General features: G+C 40.9%; 1 protein-coding gene across 4 annotated transcripts in view; it reads left to right on the plus strand.

Annotated features, from left to right (window-relative positions):
* Positions 1 to 14,726, plus strand: part of KCNH7 (potassium voltage-gated channel subfamily H member 7) — a 1,410,086-nt gene that overhangs the window by 1,467 nt on the left and 1,393,893 nt on the right. The window lies entirely within an intron of this gene.

Genomic DNA, 14,726 nt, shown 5'->3' on the forward strand with positions numbered 1-14,726 from the left:
CAGAACTGTGTTATATGCTCAGCGGAGAAAAACACTTTTTATGATCTCAAACTTTTAAAGAAAATAATCTACGTGTAAAAGTTGTAGTCTAAAAAAAACTCGGAACGTACGCACCGGAGGCGGCCTCAGGGAAGGCGGCTCAAGCGGTCCATGGGATTGCCAAGGAAGAACCAGCCATGTCGAAGATTAGCACGTGACCGGCTGTATTGTGGCGCATGTTTTAAGAGAGCAGGTGTTTAACGGGTGGCTGCCGCATTAGGAAAAGTATAGACGGGATAATGGTTGGCAAACTGCTCTTACGCTGGCGCAGAGAACTAATCTTTTGGATACCGGGGTGTGTGTATTGTGCCTGTTCGTTTAAGTTCAGATAGTTAGATGCGCCAAGATATAGGGTGAAAGCGATATCTTTATGTTTAGGTAAAATGACTGTTAGCTAGATGGGAGACACATGAAATGTGAGCTGGGTTTAGGGTGCAGTGGTATGTAACTGCAAGCTATGTGTATGGTACAACTGAGTGCAGAAAAGGTGCAGTGCAAAGTGGGACGAGAACTACGTGCAAACTAGTACAGTGAGACCTAAGCTAGCCAGTGGCGGCTCTCAAAGGTAAAGCTGTGAGGCAGAGAGGCGGGTGAGGCTAGATGGGGGATAGTGGAGTCTGACATTCGAGGCAGATATTTATTTAGGTTCACCTTTGCCGTCGTATGTTGGACTCCGCTACCCCCCACCCATCCCCCGCCCACCTCACCGCCCCCACAGCGTTACCTTTGCGAGCCGCCACTGAAGCTAGCTGAACAGTTTATGGAATGTGAGCTAAGTGAAAGATGCAAATGATCTTGAGTTTGATGTAAAATGCAGTCGGATGTGAGCTAGGCATAATGTACATTCACGTGAGCTAAGTATACATAGTCGCCAACTGTCCCGTTTTTGCAGGGACAGTCCCGGGAAGTTGGAGACTGTCCCAACTAATATTGTTGCAGAAACTGTTCCTCTTTATTACACACAGGTACACAAACAAGAACTTTCTTTCTGCAGCAGCCCTGTGCTGCAAAGTATCTCAGGATTTTTTTTCAAATGTTAGCAACTATATAGAAGCTACAGGAAGGTGTGAGCTAGATGAGAGGTAGAATGAGATAGGTGTAAGGGACTGTGGTGCGAGTGTGGAAATCTAATAACAATTTTTTAAGTATCCCCACATCAAACTTACTAAGCGAACTTCCAATTTCCAAGCCTCTTCGAGTTGAAGAATCTTTGCCACCATATTAGAATGGAGCACAGCCCAAACACACGTCTAACATAAACATTGTCTTCAACATTATTGCTCAGTCAATAAAGAGAGGTTTGGTGAAATTGTAAGTTTATTTTCTCTTTAAGAGATTAGTTTGTCTTTTTCTTTTTTATTCAGCTTAGTCAAATAAATCCAAGTACAGAACATTCGAGAAAATTTGGTTAGAACAGAGACAAAATAAAAGTGTGCTCCATAAAGAGTTAGGGGTATATTTACAAGGGGACAGTGCCACCAGAACGTCACTTCTAGTGATGTTCTGGTGGTGCTATGCCCTTCTCCATATTTAAAAAGTGTCGCTAAGCCACTTTGAGTGGCTTAATGCCACCTTGTAAATACAGCCCCTTTACACGCATCACTCTGCATGAAAGGGGCGTGCAATGAGTTTTGCTGTCAGCATTCCACCGCAACACCCATTGCTTTTTAAAGCTGCCCCAGATTAACAGGGGTGTGTAAATCTAAGGCAGCGCCAAAAACGAATGCTATGCAGTTGCAGGCATTAGAATGGCGCAACGAGGAGAAAACCTTTTATTTCTCCTCCTTTTTGCATTTTCTAAATGGGCTGCATTCTGAAGCACACAGAGAAAAAGCCAAACACCATTAATGAGTGTTTCTATGCAGGATGGTGTCCCTTCCTGCACATAAACAATTATTAAATAATTACAATTTGCAACTACTATGTGTGCTGCATAGCAGCAGTAATTCGCCATTATTGATTGTTTATGTGCTGGAAGGGTCACCTTCCTGCACATAAAAAATCATTCCCTACAACGCAGGCACCCTTGCACTATGGTGCAAGGGTGCCTGTGTTGGCGCTAGGAAGCTCATTATAGCACTAGCGCTAGGTAAAACATAGGAGTACTCCATATTGTTGTAAATACGGCGTACCCCTGCATTTAAGAAATGTCGGAATGCTGCGCTGCCAAATTGGGTGCCACGCTCCAACAATGCCTTGTAAATTTGCCCCTTAGTCCATATCCTTATCTAAATGATCTAACCTATCCAATCAAGAAGCTATAAAGAGTACCTTTTGGAAAAGAGAAAGCAAAAGTTTTAGGGCAAAAGGCTGATAGCTATGAAAAAGGTTGAACTCCTCATAAAGAGTAGTTCTGGAATCTCAGCCGAGTTCCCTGACAGCCGCAGTAGCAACATTTAAAACAAGTAAAGGCATTAATCAAAGCAGTAGCTATGATCAGCATAAGATGGAAAGTCTCCTCACAAATCGAAAGGAAAGTCAAAGAAATCACAATTAGCAGTAACTTATGGCAATTGAGGTTAGCACAACAAAGTGCTAAGGAACATGGTTGGGTGGGGGTACACACAATACTGTAACTCTCTAGCTAGGCACATGTACTACATAGAAAGCACAACAAAAAGTTGCATAAACAGGTGGTTATGTCATCTATGGCCAATGAGGAAGGATCTTCTGATGGTCCGTTGCCTTCTCCCCCGATTCCCACTGTAAACGTCGATGTCGACATGCAGTTATTTGAATGTGGCTACAGTGTATTACAAAAAGATACATCTAGGAAGGTTCTCATGAGAACCTTTGCAAGCCTACTCTGTTAGCTGTTCAGTGTCCCATTGTGTGACAATCGTCTGCTGTACAAAATTAAATATTAATATCTAGCATGTCCTTGTTAGATCATGGAATTTAAGCCTGCACCTTGCATTTCTTTCATTAATATACTTGTTAAGTATAACCATATGGCAGAGGAAACAATCTCAAATATAATGACCTCATATGGAGTGAGAAAGAAAATAAATATATTTTGCAGTAAACAGTACATTTCACAAAGATGTAACATTTTACAGTTCAGTTATAAAGTTAAATCATCATTTTACAAAAAGGCATTTATTTTCTTTAAGGGATAGGAAAGAATCGAGAAACTATTGAGGCATAGTAGGAAAAGAACAAAAGAAATGGGAGCTTTCTGCAGGAATAAGCAGCATTTTCACTTTTTGCACGCTTAATAAAAGCACATTTTCTAACCACTATTTTGATATGCATTTTATATTTGACTGTTAAAGGACATTTCTATACTATTACGAGGTTGCATTTACATAAAAATGTTCAACTTCCACAGTGGATTGTGAGCTGAGTGTAAAGTACTGTGCCATGGTATTGAGCTTGATGCAAAGGAGAGTGGGATGTGAGTTAGGTGCAAAGTACGGGGACCTGTTCAGGTATGTTTTAGGTACAGCTGAATGTGAGTAGGTGAAAGATTCAGTGAGATGTAAAGTATAATGCAGTGTTTTTGAGGTGTAAGGTAGGCCTGGGCGGTAAATTCTGTTCCGTTCGCGGAATTTGCAGAATTTGGGTAATTTCGCGTTCTGCGGAGAACGCGAAATTGCCCAAAATTCCGCTTTCCGCGACTTCGCGAAATTTTTGCTTGTTCGCGTTCTCAAAATGCGTGTTCGCGAGATATTTCTCCCCGAGCACGCAAACAGCGATTGTGAACAGGAAAAAAGCATCGCAAACAAGCAATTCCGCGTGTTCGCGGAATTTCTGCGTGTTCGCGGAGATTTTTTACCGTTTCGCGGAGATTTGCGTAACGCGATTACGCAAATTCCGCCCACCCCTAGTGTAAGGTAGAGTGGATTGTGAGCTAGGCTTAATATATAATGGGACTTGAGCTATATGTAGGCCACAGTGAGGTGTGAGATAGCTGTAAGGTCGAGTGAGACAGTTGTAAGCTACAGAAGCATGCACGCTTAGTCTAAGTTACAGTGGGTTGGTGCTAGGCGAAAGACAGATCAAGTTGTGAAGTATGTTCAAGATAAAGCGAGTTGTGTGGTATGTGTAAGGTACAGTGGTATGAGCTCAGTACAGATACAGGTACAGTGGACTGTGAGATAGGTAAAAAGGTCACTGTAAAGTGAGTTAGGTGTAAGGGATAGTGGGGTGTGAACTAGTTGTAAGAAACACTGAAGGTGTGACCTAGGTATAAGGTACAGTGGAATGTGAGCTAGGTGTTAGGTACAGTGAGATGTACAGTAATGTGCAGTGTGGCTGAGGTGGAAATTAAAGTGGAGTGTGAGCTACATGTAAGGTGTAGTGGAATGTGTCGGCCTTGACCTGCTCCTTCACTTGACCTGGATTTCCACTGGGTCCTTGTCCTGTTCCTGATGCTTCTCCTCCCGGTCCAGGTTCTCTTAATTATTGTGCTCTGCCACCTGGTTCCCTTATCCTGGTCCTGCTTCTCAGCCCTCTGGCCCTCCTTCTACTATTGGTCCTGAATTGATTAGTCTTGTCCTGATCCTCCTGCTCATACTGGTCCTAATCGTCCAGTTCTGGTCCTTCTGGCCTTTTGGTTCTTGTCTCCTTGGCTCTGGTGCTACTGGTCTTGATCATCCTTGACGTCCCAATCTTGTTCCTGCTCATGGTCATTCTAGTCCCGCAACTGGTACTCATGCTGAGGGACGGATTCCCAATAGCCTTGTGGTGTTTGTCCTCCCAGTCTCCTGGTTCTTCTGGCTCTAGTCTACTGGTCCTCTTAACCTTAGTTCTCCTGCTCCTAATCCTAGTGAGTCCCCTTGTGCAAGTTGTCCTCCTTATCTTCCTGGTCTGCTTTCTTGATGATCTCCTCCTTCAGGTCCTCTTACCAGTTGTGCTCTTCAGGATCCTGCTCCTCAGCCTCCTCATCTTCCAGTGGGCCCTGAAGTAATCATGTTTATCTTCCCCTTTTGTTCCTTCTCCACGTTCTCCTCCTCATCAAAGTTTTCATGGCGCTCCTACTCCTGGTTGTTCTCTTCTTTTTCTGCCCAATTCTCCTTTTCCCCCTGGTCCATATCTGGTGCCTGATCTTCAATTAGTAACCCTGGTCATTTTCCTAGCCCCTTTCTGACCCTTCTCATCATCACGATCAACACCCTCCTGCTCCTCCTCCACCTGCCTACTCTCCTCATTATCTAGTCTTCATCTTTTCGGTCCTTCTCTTTGTAGATCTAGTTCTACTGTGCAGGCTCCTAGTCTCCCTTATCTCCTCTTTGGCCTCATTTTCCTTGCCCAGGTCTACCTTTTCATCCTTGTGGACTGTCTCCTGTTCTAATCCTCAGCCTCTTGGTCCTCCTCCTTACCCTGCAATTGGATCTAGTCATATTACTCAGCCTCTTGGTCTTCATCCACTTGGACCAGATCCTAAGTTTCTTGGTCCTTCTGGTCTCCTTGACCATGGACCTCCTGGTCTTATTGGTCCTGGTCCTTCTGGTACTGAGCCAGGTCATAAACCCGTTAGTTCCGCTTCTGGTCCTCGTACTCCTCATCTTCATTAACCTGCTTCATCTGGTCCTGATTCTCCCCGCGCCAATCTTCTTTGTTTCCTTATGCTCCCTCTCACTTTTTGTCCATCTGATCCTCACATCATTCTCTTTGTTTTCTTGGTATGACCCTCCATGTTTGGCCCTACTGGCTCTGGTACTGCTGGTACTTCCGGTCCTTTTGGCTCAGGTTTGGTTCCTGGCCATATTACTCCTGCTCCTGTGACTGCTCGTCTTGCTCCTCCTGGTCCAGAATGCTCCTAGTACTGGTCATCATGATTCTGGTACCCCTAGTTTCTCTTTTGATGGTCCACTGGTTCTGGTCATCCTGACCCTGATCCACCTGGTCCTTTTCCTCTTTGTCCTAGGGTCCTGATTTTTGTGGTCCTAATTCTCCTGCCCCCCCCCCTTTACCTTCAGCTGATGATATAGGTCCTCCTGCTGTTCCTCTTCTGGCGCAGGTTAGCCAGGCAGCACCTCCAGGCCAGTCACACAGGTTTTTGTTTTTCTATTTTAATGGCTTCCAGTTTTTAATGCTGTGGTTGGCACAAAAAATAGCCTACTAGAGACTGATCTCAAGCAACATTTTTGCATGTTAGGGCTAAATTACTATACATTACATTAATTTGAGAATATAATGGGATAACATGCCATGCATTTCGACCTCATGGTCTTTGCCATCAGTCGCTAATCTCTTTATCCTGTTTGTTTTTATCAGTTCCCATCCTGCCAACAATAAGGGGTTCTCGGGAATTGTAGTCTCTCCTTTCACGTCAGCCAAGGGTGATTTTTAATGACCTTCTATTGCCTGCCATTTCTTATTTTTATTGCCTACATGGCCAATTAATTTAATAATTACATCCTGAATAGTACAATGTTATTAATATTAGAATAATTCAAAGCAACGCCTCCTTAAGGACCCCTACCTAGGCATACAATTTATGTAGTTCGACATTTTGTTGTCCATTTATATTTCAGTCTTCCAATGTTATGGTATTTATTTCTTTAACATTTCTATCTGCATTCATCCACATTTCTTTTTTGCCATCTTTTGGTATTTATCCATACATATATTTTTTTTAATAAATGAAATTGTGACTCGTATATTATCACATTTATTTAACGAATAAATGTGTTCTCATACTTTGCTGCATGTCTGGTTTTCGTACATTACTAGGCCTAGGACAATTTTTAATTACACCAGATTAATGGGAGTAATTTCAGTGATTATCACTCTCTTGATGTGAAATGACTGAAATTACATGATTATGGCAGTTTGTGTATTTAAGAGTAATTTGGGGTAAAAATCCTACCGCAACAGTCCAGGGAAATGAACTTAGAGAGGCTGCTGGCTACTGCTGTTCACTTCCTGTCGCATTTAGTGCCATTTTCTTAGTGAAAAATGCATCCTCAGACCCATTTTGGACGCAAAGGTTACCCTAGGAAAATAGTGCTAAATGCTGGATTACGCTTCTCACACAATTAAGCATATTTTTGTGGTAATTACGCTTGAGAGAATTACGCCAGCTAAACACACCCCTACCTTTAACCTTCAGAGCAAGAGTCTAAGACCATAATAACTAGGCCACAACCACTCTTAACTGTCCTGCCTAAAAGTATAACATTTGAATCAAACATTTTTATATATTGACATACATTTTGTAATCCTATATTTGAGAAACCATTGTATTGTGCATTTTTCTATTCTCTCTCTATTTTCCATCCGAGAATGGGATGGAAGACAAGCTTGAGAGAGAGAAAATGAAGGAGAGGGAAGAGAGGAGAAAAAGAGGTGTTTTTTTTTTTCAACAAAGTGAAAAGAAAAATATCTTTGCCAATAAAAAAGAAGATCACCTTTTAGTATATAACTTGAACATTTGAAGTACTGTAGTTAACCAGATATTTGAGCACATACACAACCCTTTAGCCTCAGAGCGAGAGTCTAGAACCTTACCCACTAGCTCACAGAGACTCTTTTCTGTCCTGCCTCAAAACATATCTTTATCATTCCAACTAAATATTAGGTAGTTATAGTTAGGAATATGTTTATAGGAAAAGCATTTTTTTTACTTGCCTATAACATTGGTGCAGGTTGACGAACCTTCAAGAAAAAATCTAAAAGAAAATGTCGAGGTAGGCTTTTGTCTAGATAGTGATATCTGTGGCTGCGACGACTTCATGAAAAATAATGAGCTCGTGCAGGGAAATGCAGAGTTCTGATTGGCTGCCAACACTTTAACCAGGAAGTGTTGGCAGCCATCCTGGAACTCAACTTCAGCTGAGTGACCCCTGAAAAATGTAAAAAGAAAAGAAAAGGGGGCAGGGTAGGAGTATTTTGACCCTCAAGCCTTGATCTTGGGGTCCCCTTGGGACCCTGCCATGGCTTAAAATTGTTTTTAAAAATTGCTGTGAATTCCCCATATTTTCAAATTCATGGGAATAAAAAACAAGCAAGGGCTCCTGCGCTTGCTTTTAAATAATCTGGTCCAGGTCCTGGGGGTATACCATAAAAATAGGAGGGGGAGCATGGGGCAGCCCTCCTAGGGCTTATGAAAGTGCTGGGAACGGCCACCTCCCAGAGACATTGATTTGCATGTATGCAGGGATGCAAACATGACTCCCCCATGCCCTGGGTACAGCTACCTCACCAGGGCAAATGTATATAAAGTAATGCAGGTGACCCATGCAGCTCCCCTACAACCTCGGGGACTGCCACATCCCCGGGGCACTTCAATATAGATGCCGGTAAGCTCGCTGGGCTCACCCGCATTCCATGGACTACCACTTCCGAAGGGCTAAACACCAAATTAAAGCGGAGGCCTGTGGAGCACCACTGCAACCCTGGAGAACATCATCTCTCCTGGGCAATTCATTTAAATTAAGGGGGACACATGGCCCGCCACATCCTGGGGACCACCACCTCCCCATGGCTAAGTACTGCAATGGAGGAGGGCTGCGCAGGCTCCACCTGGAGCCATAGATCGCCCTGGGTACCACCACCCCCCAGGGCTGGCTCCTTCTATGTCCTGGGGTGCCCACCATGGTTCATTGTTGTTTGCTTTGACTTGGCGGGAGCTTTGGCAGCTCCCACCAAGTCACAGCAAACACTCCGCTTTCAGCAAGAGAGAGCTGTGAAATGCTCTTGCTTGCTGAAAGTGGAGCTTTTGTCTGTTTCCCTGTCCACTATCAAGCGAGCAGGGAAACAGATGAATTGCTTTCACAGACAGGGTGCTGCATGTTGAGCAGCTCCCTGTCTGTAGAAGCAATGCCAGCTCCTGCAGCAGTCGGGAGCCAGCTTGGACTGCAGGGGCCTTGCGCTTCCCAGCGGTCCCAGGGGAAGAGGAGAAAGAGGCAACTAACAGTCAGAAATGAGCAGAAAGAGGCAGAATAAAGGTCAGAAATGAGTAGAAAGAGGCAGAATAAAGGACAGAAATGAGCAGAAGCAGGGAAAATAAAGATTAGCAATGAGCAGAAAGAAGCAAAATAGAAGCCAGCACTAAGCAGAAATAGGCAAAATTGAGGCCAGCAATGAGCAGATGGAGGCCAAGTAGAGATCAGCAACAAGCCTAAAGAGGCAAAATCATTGTCAGAAATGAGCAACAAGAGTCAGAATAAAGGTAAGTAGCTAGCAGAAAAAGGCAAGATAAAGGTCAGAAACCAGAAGAAAGAGGCAGAATAAAGGTCAGATATGAGCAGAAGGAGGGGAAATAAAGGTCAGCAATGAGGAGAAAGAGGGAAAATAAAGGTCAACAATGAGCAAAAAGAGGTAAAGTAGAGGCCACCAACGAGCAAATAGATGCAAAATAGAGATTAGCAACTAACAGAAAGAGGTGAAAAAGGCCAGAAACAAGCAGAAAGAGGTAAAATTGAATTGAGCAATGAGCAGCAAGAGGCATAATAAAGGTCAGAAACAAGCAGAAAGAGGCAAAATAAAGGCCAGCAATGAGCAGAAAGAGGCAAAATAGAGATCAGAAACAAGCAGAAAGAGGAAAATAAAGGCCAGCAGAAAGAGCTAAAATAGAGATCAGAAATGAGCAGAAAGAGGCACAACAGAGATCAGAAAGGCAAAATAAAGGCCAGCAATGAGCAGAAAACAGCAAAACAGAGATCAGAAATGAGCAGAATGAGGCTAAATAAATGTCAGAAATGAGAAGGAAGAGGCAAAATAGAGGTTAGAAATGAGGAGAAAGAGACAAAATAAAGGTCAGCAATGAGCAGAAAGAGGCAAAACAACGGTCAGAAACAAGCAAAAAAAGGCAAAATAAAGGTAAGCAACTAGCAGAAAGAGGCAAAATAATTGTCAGAAACAAACAAAAATAGGCAAAATAAAGGTCAGCAATGAGCAGAAAGAGGCAAAATAAAGGTCAGAAGTGAGCAGAAAATGAGTAGAACCCATCCAGGCACTCATGCCCCCACTCAAAGGACAACTCAGATACTCTCACAGCCCCAGTGAGACACACATACATCTACTCATATTCTCTCTCCCACTCGCATATTTACTCAGAGACTCACGCCCAACTCACAGACCCACTTAGAGACTCACACACCACTCACAGACCCACTCAGAGACTCCTGCACCCATTCACAGACCCACTCAGACACTCATACAGTCACTCACACTCATGAAGGCACTCACAAACCCACTCAGACAAACACCCATTCACAAACCCACCCGGAGATGGACGCACCCACTCACAGACCCATTTAGACACTCATGCTCTCACTGACATGCTCAGTGAGACATTCGCACACCCATTCATAGACCCCTTTAGACACTAAGCACTCACTTACAGACTACCTCATGCATACATAGAGGCACTCACAAACGCACCCAGACACTCTCACATCCACTCACAGACCCAGTCAGACACTCACTCAAACACTTAGGAACCCACTCTGTCACTTACACACCCACTCACAGACCCCCTCAGATACTCATGCACCCACTCACATACCCAGTGAGACACTTATGCAGCCACTCCCAGGCCCACTCAGAAACTCACACACTCTCTCACATATGTTGAGATACACACTCACACACACACACACTGAAACTCTCATGCATTCACTCACACACTCATTCGAAAAGGTTACAGGTTACAGTTAGGAAAGAAAATTAAAAAACCTTAAAAATTCACATAAAAAAATCAAAATTTACAGGGACATTGTATTTAGGAAATATAATTTAAAAAACCTTAGAAATGTAGTTAAAAAAAACAAGTGTTACAGGGATGTTATAGTTAGGAAATAGAATTTAAAAAACCCAAGACGTACACTGAAAAAAAACAAAGGTGTGTGAGTGAGTGCGTGAGTTTCTCAATGTATGTGAGTGTGTGTGTGAGTGTCCCCCAAGAGACCTAGTGGGTTAGGGTATTCCTACTCTGCCCTTCTCTTTTTTTAACATTTTTTGTAGGCCTCAGCAGAAGCCAAGTCCCAAGATGGCTGCCAGCACTTCCTATTTGAAGTGGTGGCAGCCAGTCAGATTTCAGCACGGGACTGCTGGATCCTCTGAGGATCTACATACCTATATATAAGGACTTCTTCCAATAACTCCACAACTAGTGAACAGATTTACACCAATTTACAAAAAGGTAGTTTCCTGGATCAATAGCTACATTTCTGCCAAATTTGGTGTATTTACGTACAGCGGTTCAAGTTGTAGTCATGTTTATAATACTGTGGGAATTAACATGGAAAATGCAAGTTTTTGACACCCCCCCTTTTTCTCAGCCCCCGCTTCACGGATCCCCCCAAAACTTTTCACGTACAACAAGAGTCACCGGGGCACTTTTTTGGTAAGATTTCATGAAGATTCGGCAAGCAGCGCTAAGTATATGTACAGAAAGAGAGAGAGAGAGAGAGAGAGAGGGGAGGCTTTTTAGACTTTGATGAATGCTATACTTAAAGTCAGATATTTTTGGACAAAGTGGAAAGAAATATGTATTTGCCAATTAAAAAGAACCTGATGACCTTTCAGTGCATAATTTAAATATTTGTAGCTAACCAGACATTTGAGCATGCACATTACCATTGAGACAGTAAGGCCTGAGCCCTTAACTACTTAACTAGGCTTGGGAACATTTCTAATTATGCTAGAGTAATTTCAGTAATTTCAGTAATTACACATTACTCTTGTGATGTAAAAGTATTTCAATTATGTGATTACACCAGGTTGAGTAATTAAGAGTAATTTGGGGGAATAACATTGTACCACGGAAGCACAGGAAAATGAAGTAGGAGAGAGCAAGTGGCTGCTGAATACTACTGTTCATGTCCTGTAGCATCTAGTATTATTTTCTTAGCTTAAAATGTATCCTCAGGGCCATTTTGAATGCAAGGGTACATTTTCAACCAGAAAAATAGTGATATATGCAAGATTAAGCTACTCACACAATTATGTATAGTTGTGAGTAATTTTGAGGTAATTACGAGCAACTACGCTAGAAAGAATTATGCCATTTATCCCTAGCCCTACAAACAATGCAACTAAATATAATAAAATTTATATCCAACTAATTATAATAAAACATGACATCCATTGAAAAATATTAGCATTATAGCACAACTGTATATTGAGATATGCAGTCATTTAAATAAATCCCATATTGCTTTTAACTCCTCATGCTGTCAATCTGCACAACTATTGTCTTGGTATCCAGAAATCCTAGCATGCAGAGGCAATCGAAAAAAGCCCAATTTTCTGTATTCATCCACTTTTAAAAATAAATGTTGACAGGAAACACACTGTTGTCTGATTGTATTTATCTGTGAACATCAGATAAAAATAGAAAACTGGTAACCTTTTTTACATTTAACATAATAGTATGCATACAACTTCGATTTATTTAACAATGCTGCAGTTGCCTTGGTTTCTTATGTGATATTTCCTTACTACGGGTTTTACTTTTTATCACAATAAATATTGGTTAGCTCAGTGTTTATTGTTTATTGACTTGAGTGCTCCAATTGTGTACGTACTGTGTTTCTATATTTGATTGATTAGCCATCTGTCCATTTTTATAAATGTATGAACAATTCTTTATCTTTATTCAGACCACACAGATTTATTGTCTTCAAACATATTATATGTTTCGACTCTAGTTGGTGTAGTTGAAGAATTTGGTTCCTTCCTTTTTCGTTTTTTTGTGGCTCTATCAATGCCATAGTACCTAACTGTTTGCCAACCTTACTCATGATTTTTTGTTTAATATTTGCCCAATGAATGTAATTGATCCTTGGTTTTATCTCTCTATGTCTTCTAAATTTCTCTTTCTTTAAGGGACAAATTGTGCTTTTTTAATGTGATTCCACGTTCACATTCCAGAACATATGGGATATATTGCGATCCACATGTTATCCTTTTGTCAGTGTTTATCAGCTGGTTATTGTTTCTTTCATGATTTTTCAAATTTGGCAAAGCTTGCATGTTTTACACTCAACAAATCATTTTTGTGATTCTTGTAGTCAGTTTTGTTCATTTGATGATGGAAAGTGGCTTCTAATTAGTTTATCAATGATGGTGTTTTTTCCTACCTTTTGGGCAATATCTGATTCTAGAGAAATTCGATTCTGTTGTTTTTGAACATTCTTGCAAATGTAATTAGCTTTTTTGCAATATGTCATATTCAATTTTATTTTACTGTTCTCCATTTGGTTTACATTTTGTTCTCTTTTGGTAATGAGAGTTTCCATTCTTGTTTTTTTCTCTGATCTCTCTCTTTTATTGAATATTTTTTTTTTGTCTATGACATAGGCTCCTCAGACCTCTTTATCTTACTTCTTCACAATTATTTTTACCGTCCTGACCATTTAAACAGTTTCTGTTCTTTCAAAGTAATTCTTCATATTGTATGATTTATGAAGTGGTTTAATAAAGAAACTAGCGCAATGCAGGATACAATTAGTATATATCTCTTTTCTATACACAATTGTTTTAATGTTTTAATCTTTTATTAAGATGTTTATATTTAGAACTTTAATTTGTTCATGGTTTATTGTTTAGGTAAACCTCAACCCATGTTCATTGCTCTTCCAACTGTGAAAGTATTGTGTCAATTCCTCCCCTGTTCAATCCCAAATAATAAAGAGATCATCTATGTATCTCATCTAGAGTACTATAATCAGTAGATAATTTCATTGTTCTCACCCCAAGCTACCTCTTTCTCCCACCACCCAATGGTGAAATCCATGTAGGTGGGTTAAAGATATGCCCATAGGAGTGCTGCACTTTTGTTAATTTAATGGTATGACTGAAGAGAAAATTACTGTTTTTGAGACATATATTGATCATTTCTAGGAGCATTCTTATGTGTTCCAGATCAACATTTTGTTGTCTTCAAAAATATTCCCATGCTCCAAAGCAAGCATCATATCTTATTGATGTATAAAGTGAAGTCACATCTATTGTCAGTAAGAGGTATGCTTTTTGCCATGTTGTGTGTATTACAATGTGCAATAGGCCCCCTATGTCTCTAATATATGAACATAGACTTTTCACTATTGATGCCAAATAGTGATCAATGAATTTGGATATGTTTTCCCATTGATAATCACAGGCCAATACTATAGGCCTTTCCTAGGGGATTGATCAGGAACTTATTTTTTTTGTAAGAAAATATATTGTGGGGATCACAGGGTTGTCATGTTGGAGAAATTTGTAATCATCATCGTTCATCAATAGTTTTGAATGCTAGTTCTTCATGTTTTTTTCAAAATCTGTTTTCATTTGTTTATATTTGATTAGCTGAGAGCTTTTTATAATTTACTTTCTCACTCAACTGTTGATTTGCTTCCTTGTGGTCATTATTGCAGTCAAGAATCACAATGTTTTGCCTTTGTCAGCTTTCTTTGCAATGATTGTGTCATTATTTTGTAGACTTTTAGTTGCTATCCTTTTGGGGTTTAGAGAGGGTTTAATCTTGTCAGATATTTTGACATTTTCTCAAATTTTCAGTACCCATTGGCACTAATTTGAGGAAAATATAAAATGTGTTGCCTGTTGATAATATAGGACAGAATCTGGATTTCTCTTTAAGCATTGTGTATTGATGTTGGTTCGTAACTATGTCCAAATCTTGTAGGACTTGTCAATGTTAGTTGTATTTGAATCAGTCATGTTGTCGGTTCATAAAGGTTATTCAGATTTGAAATGTGTGCTTGGGATAAAGTGGATTATTAGTTGGT

This window comes from Triturus cristatus, chromosome 3_1 (genome assembly GCF_964204655.1).
Source record: "Triturus cristatus chromosome 3_1, aTriCri1.1, whole genome shotgun sequence".
Lineage (NCBI taxonomy): Eukaryota > Metazoa > Chordata > Amphibia > Caudata > Salamandridae > Triturus > Triturus cristatus.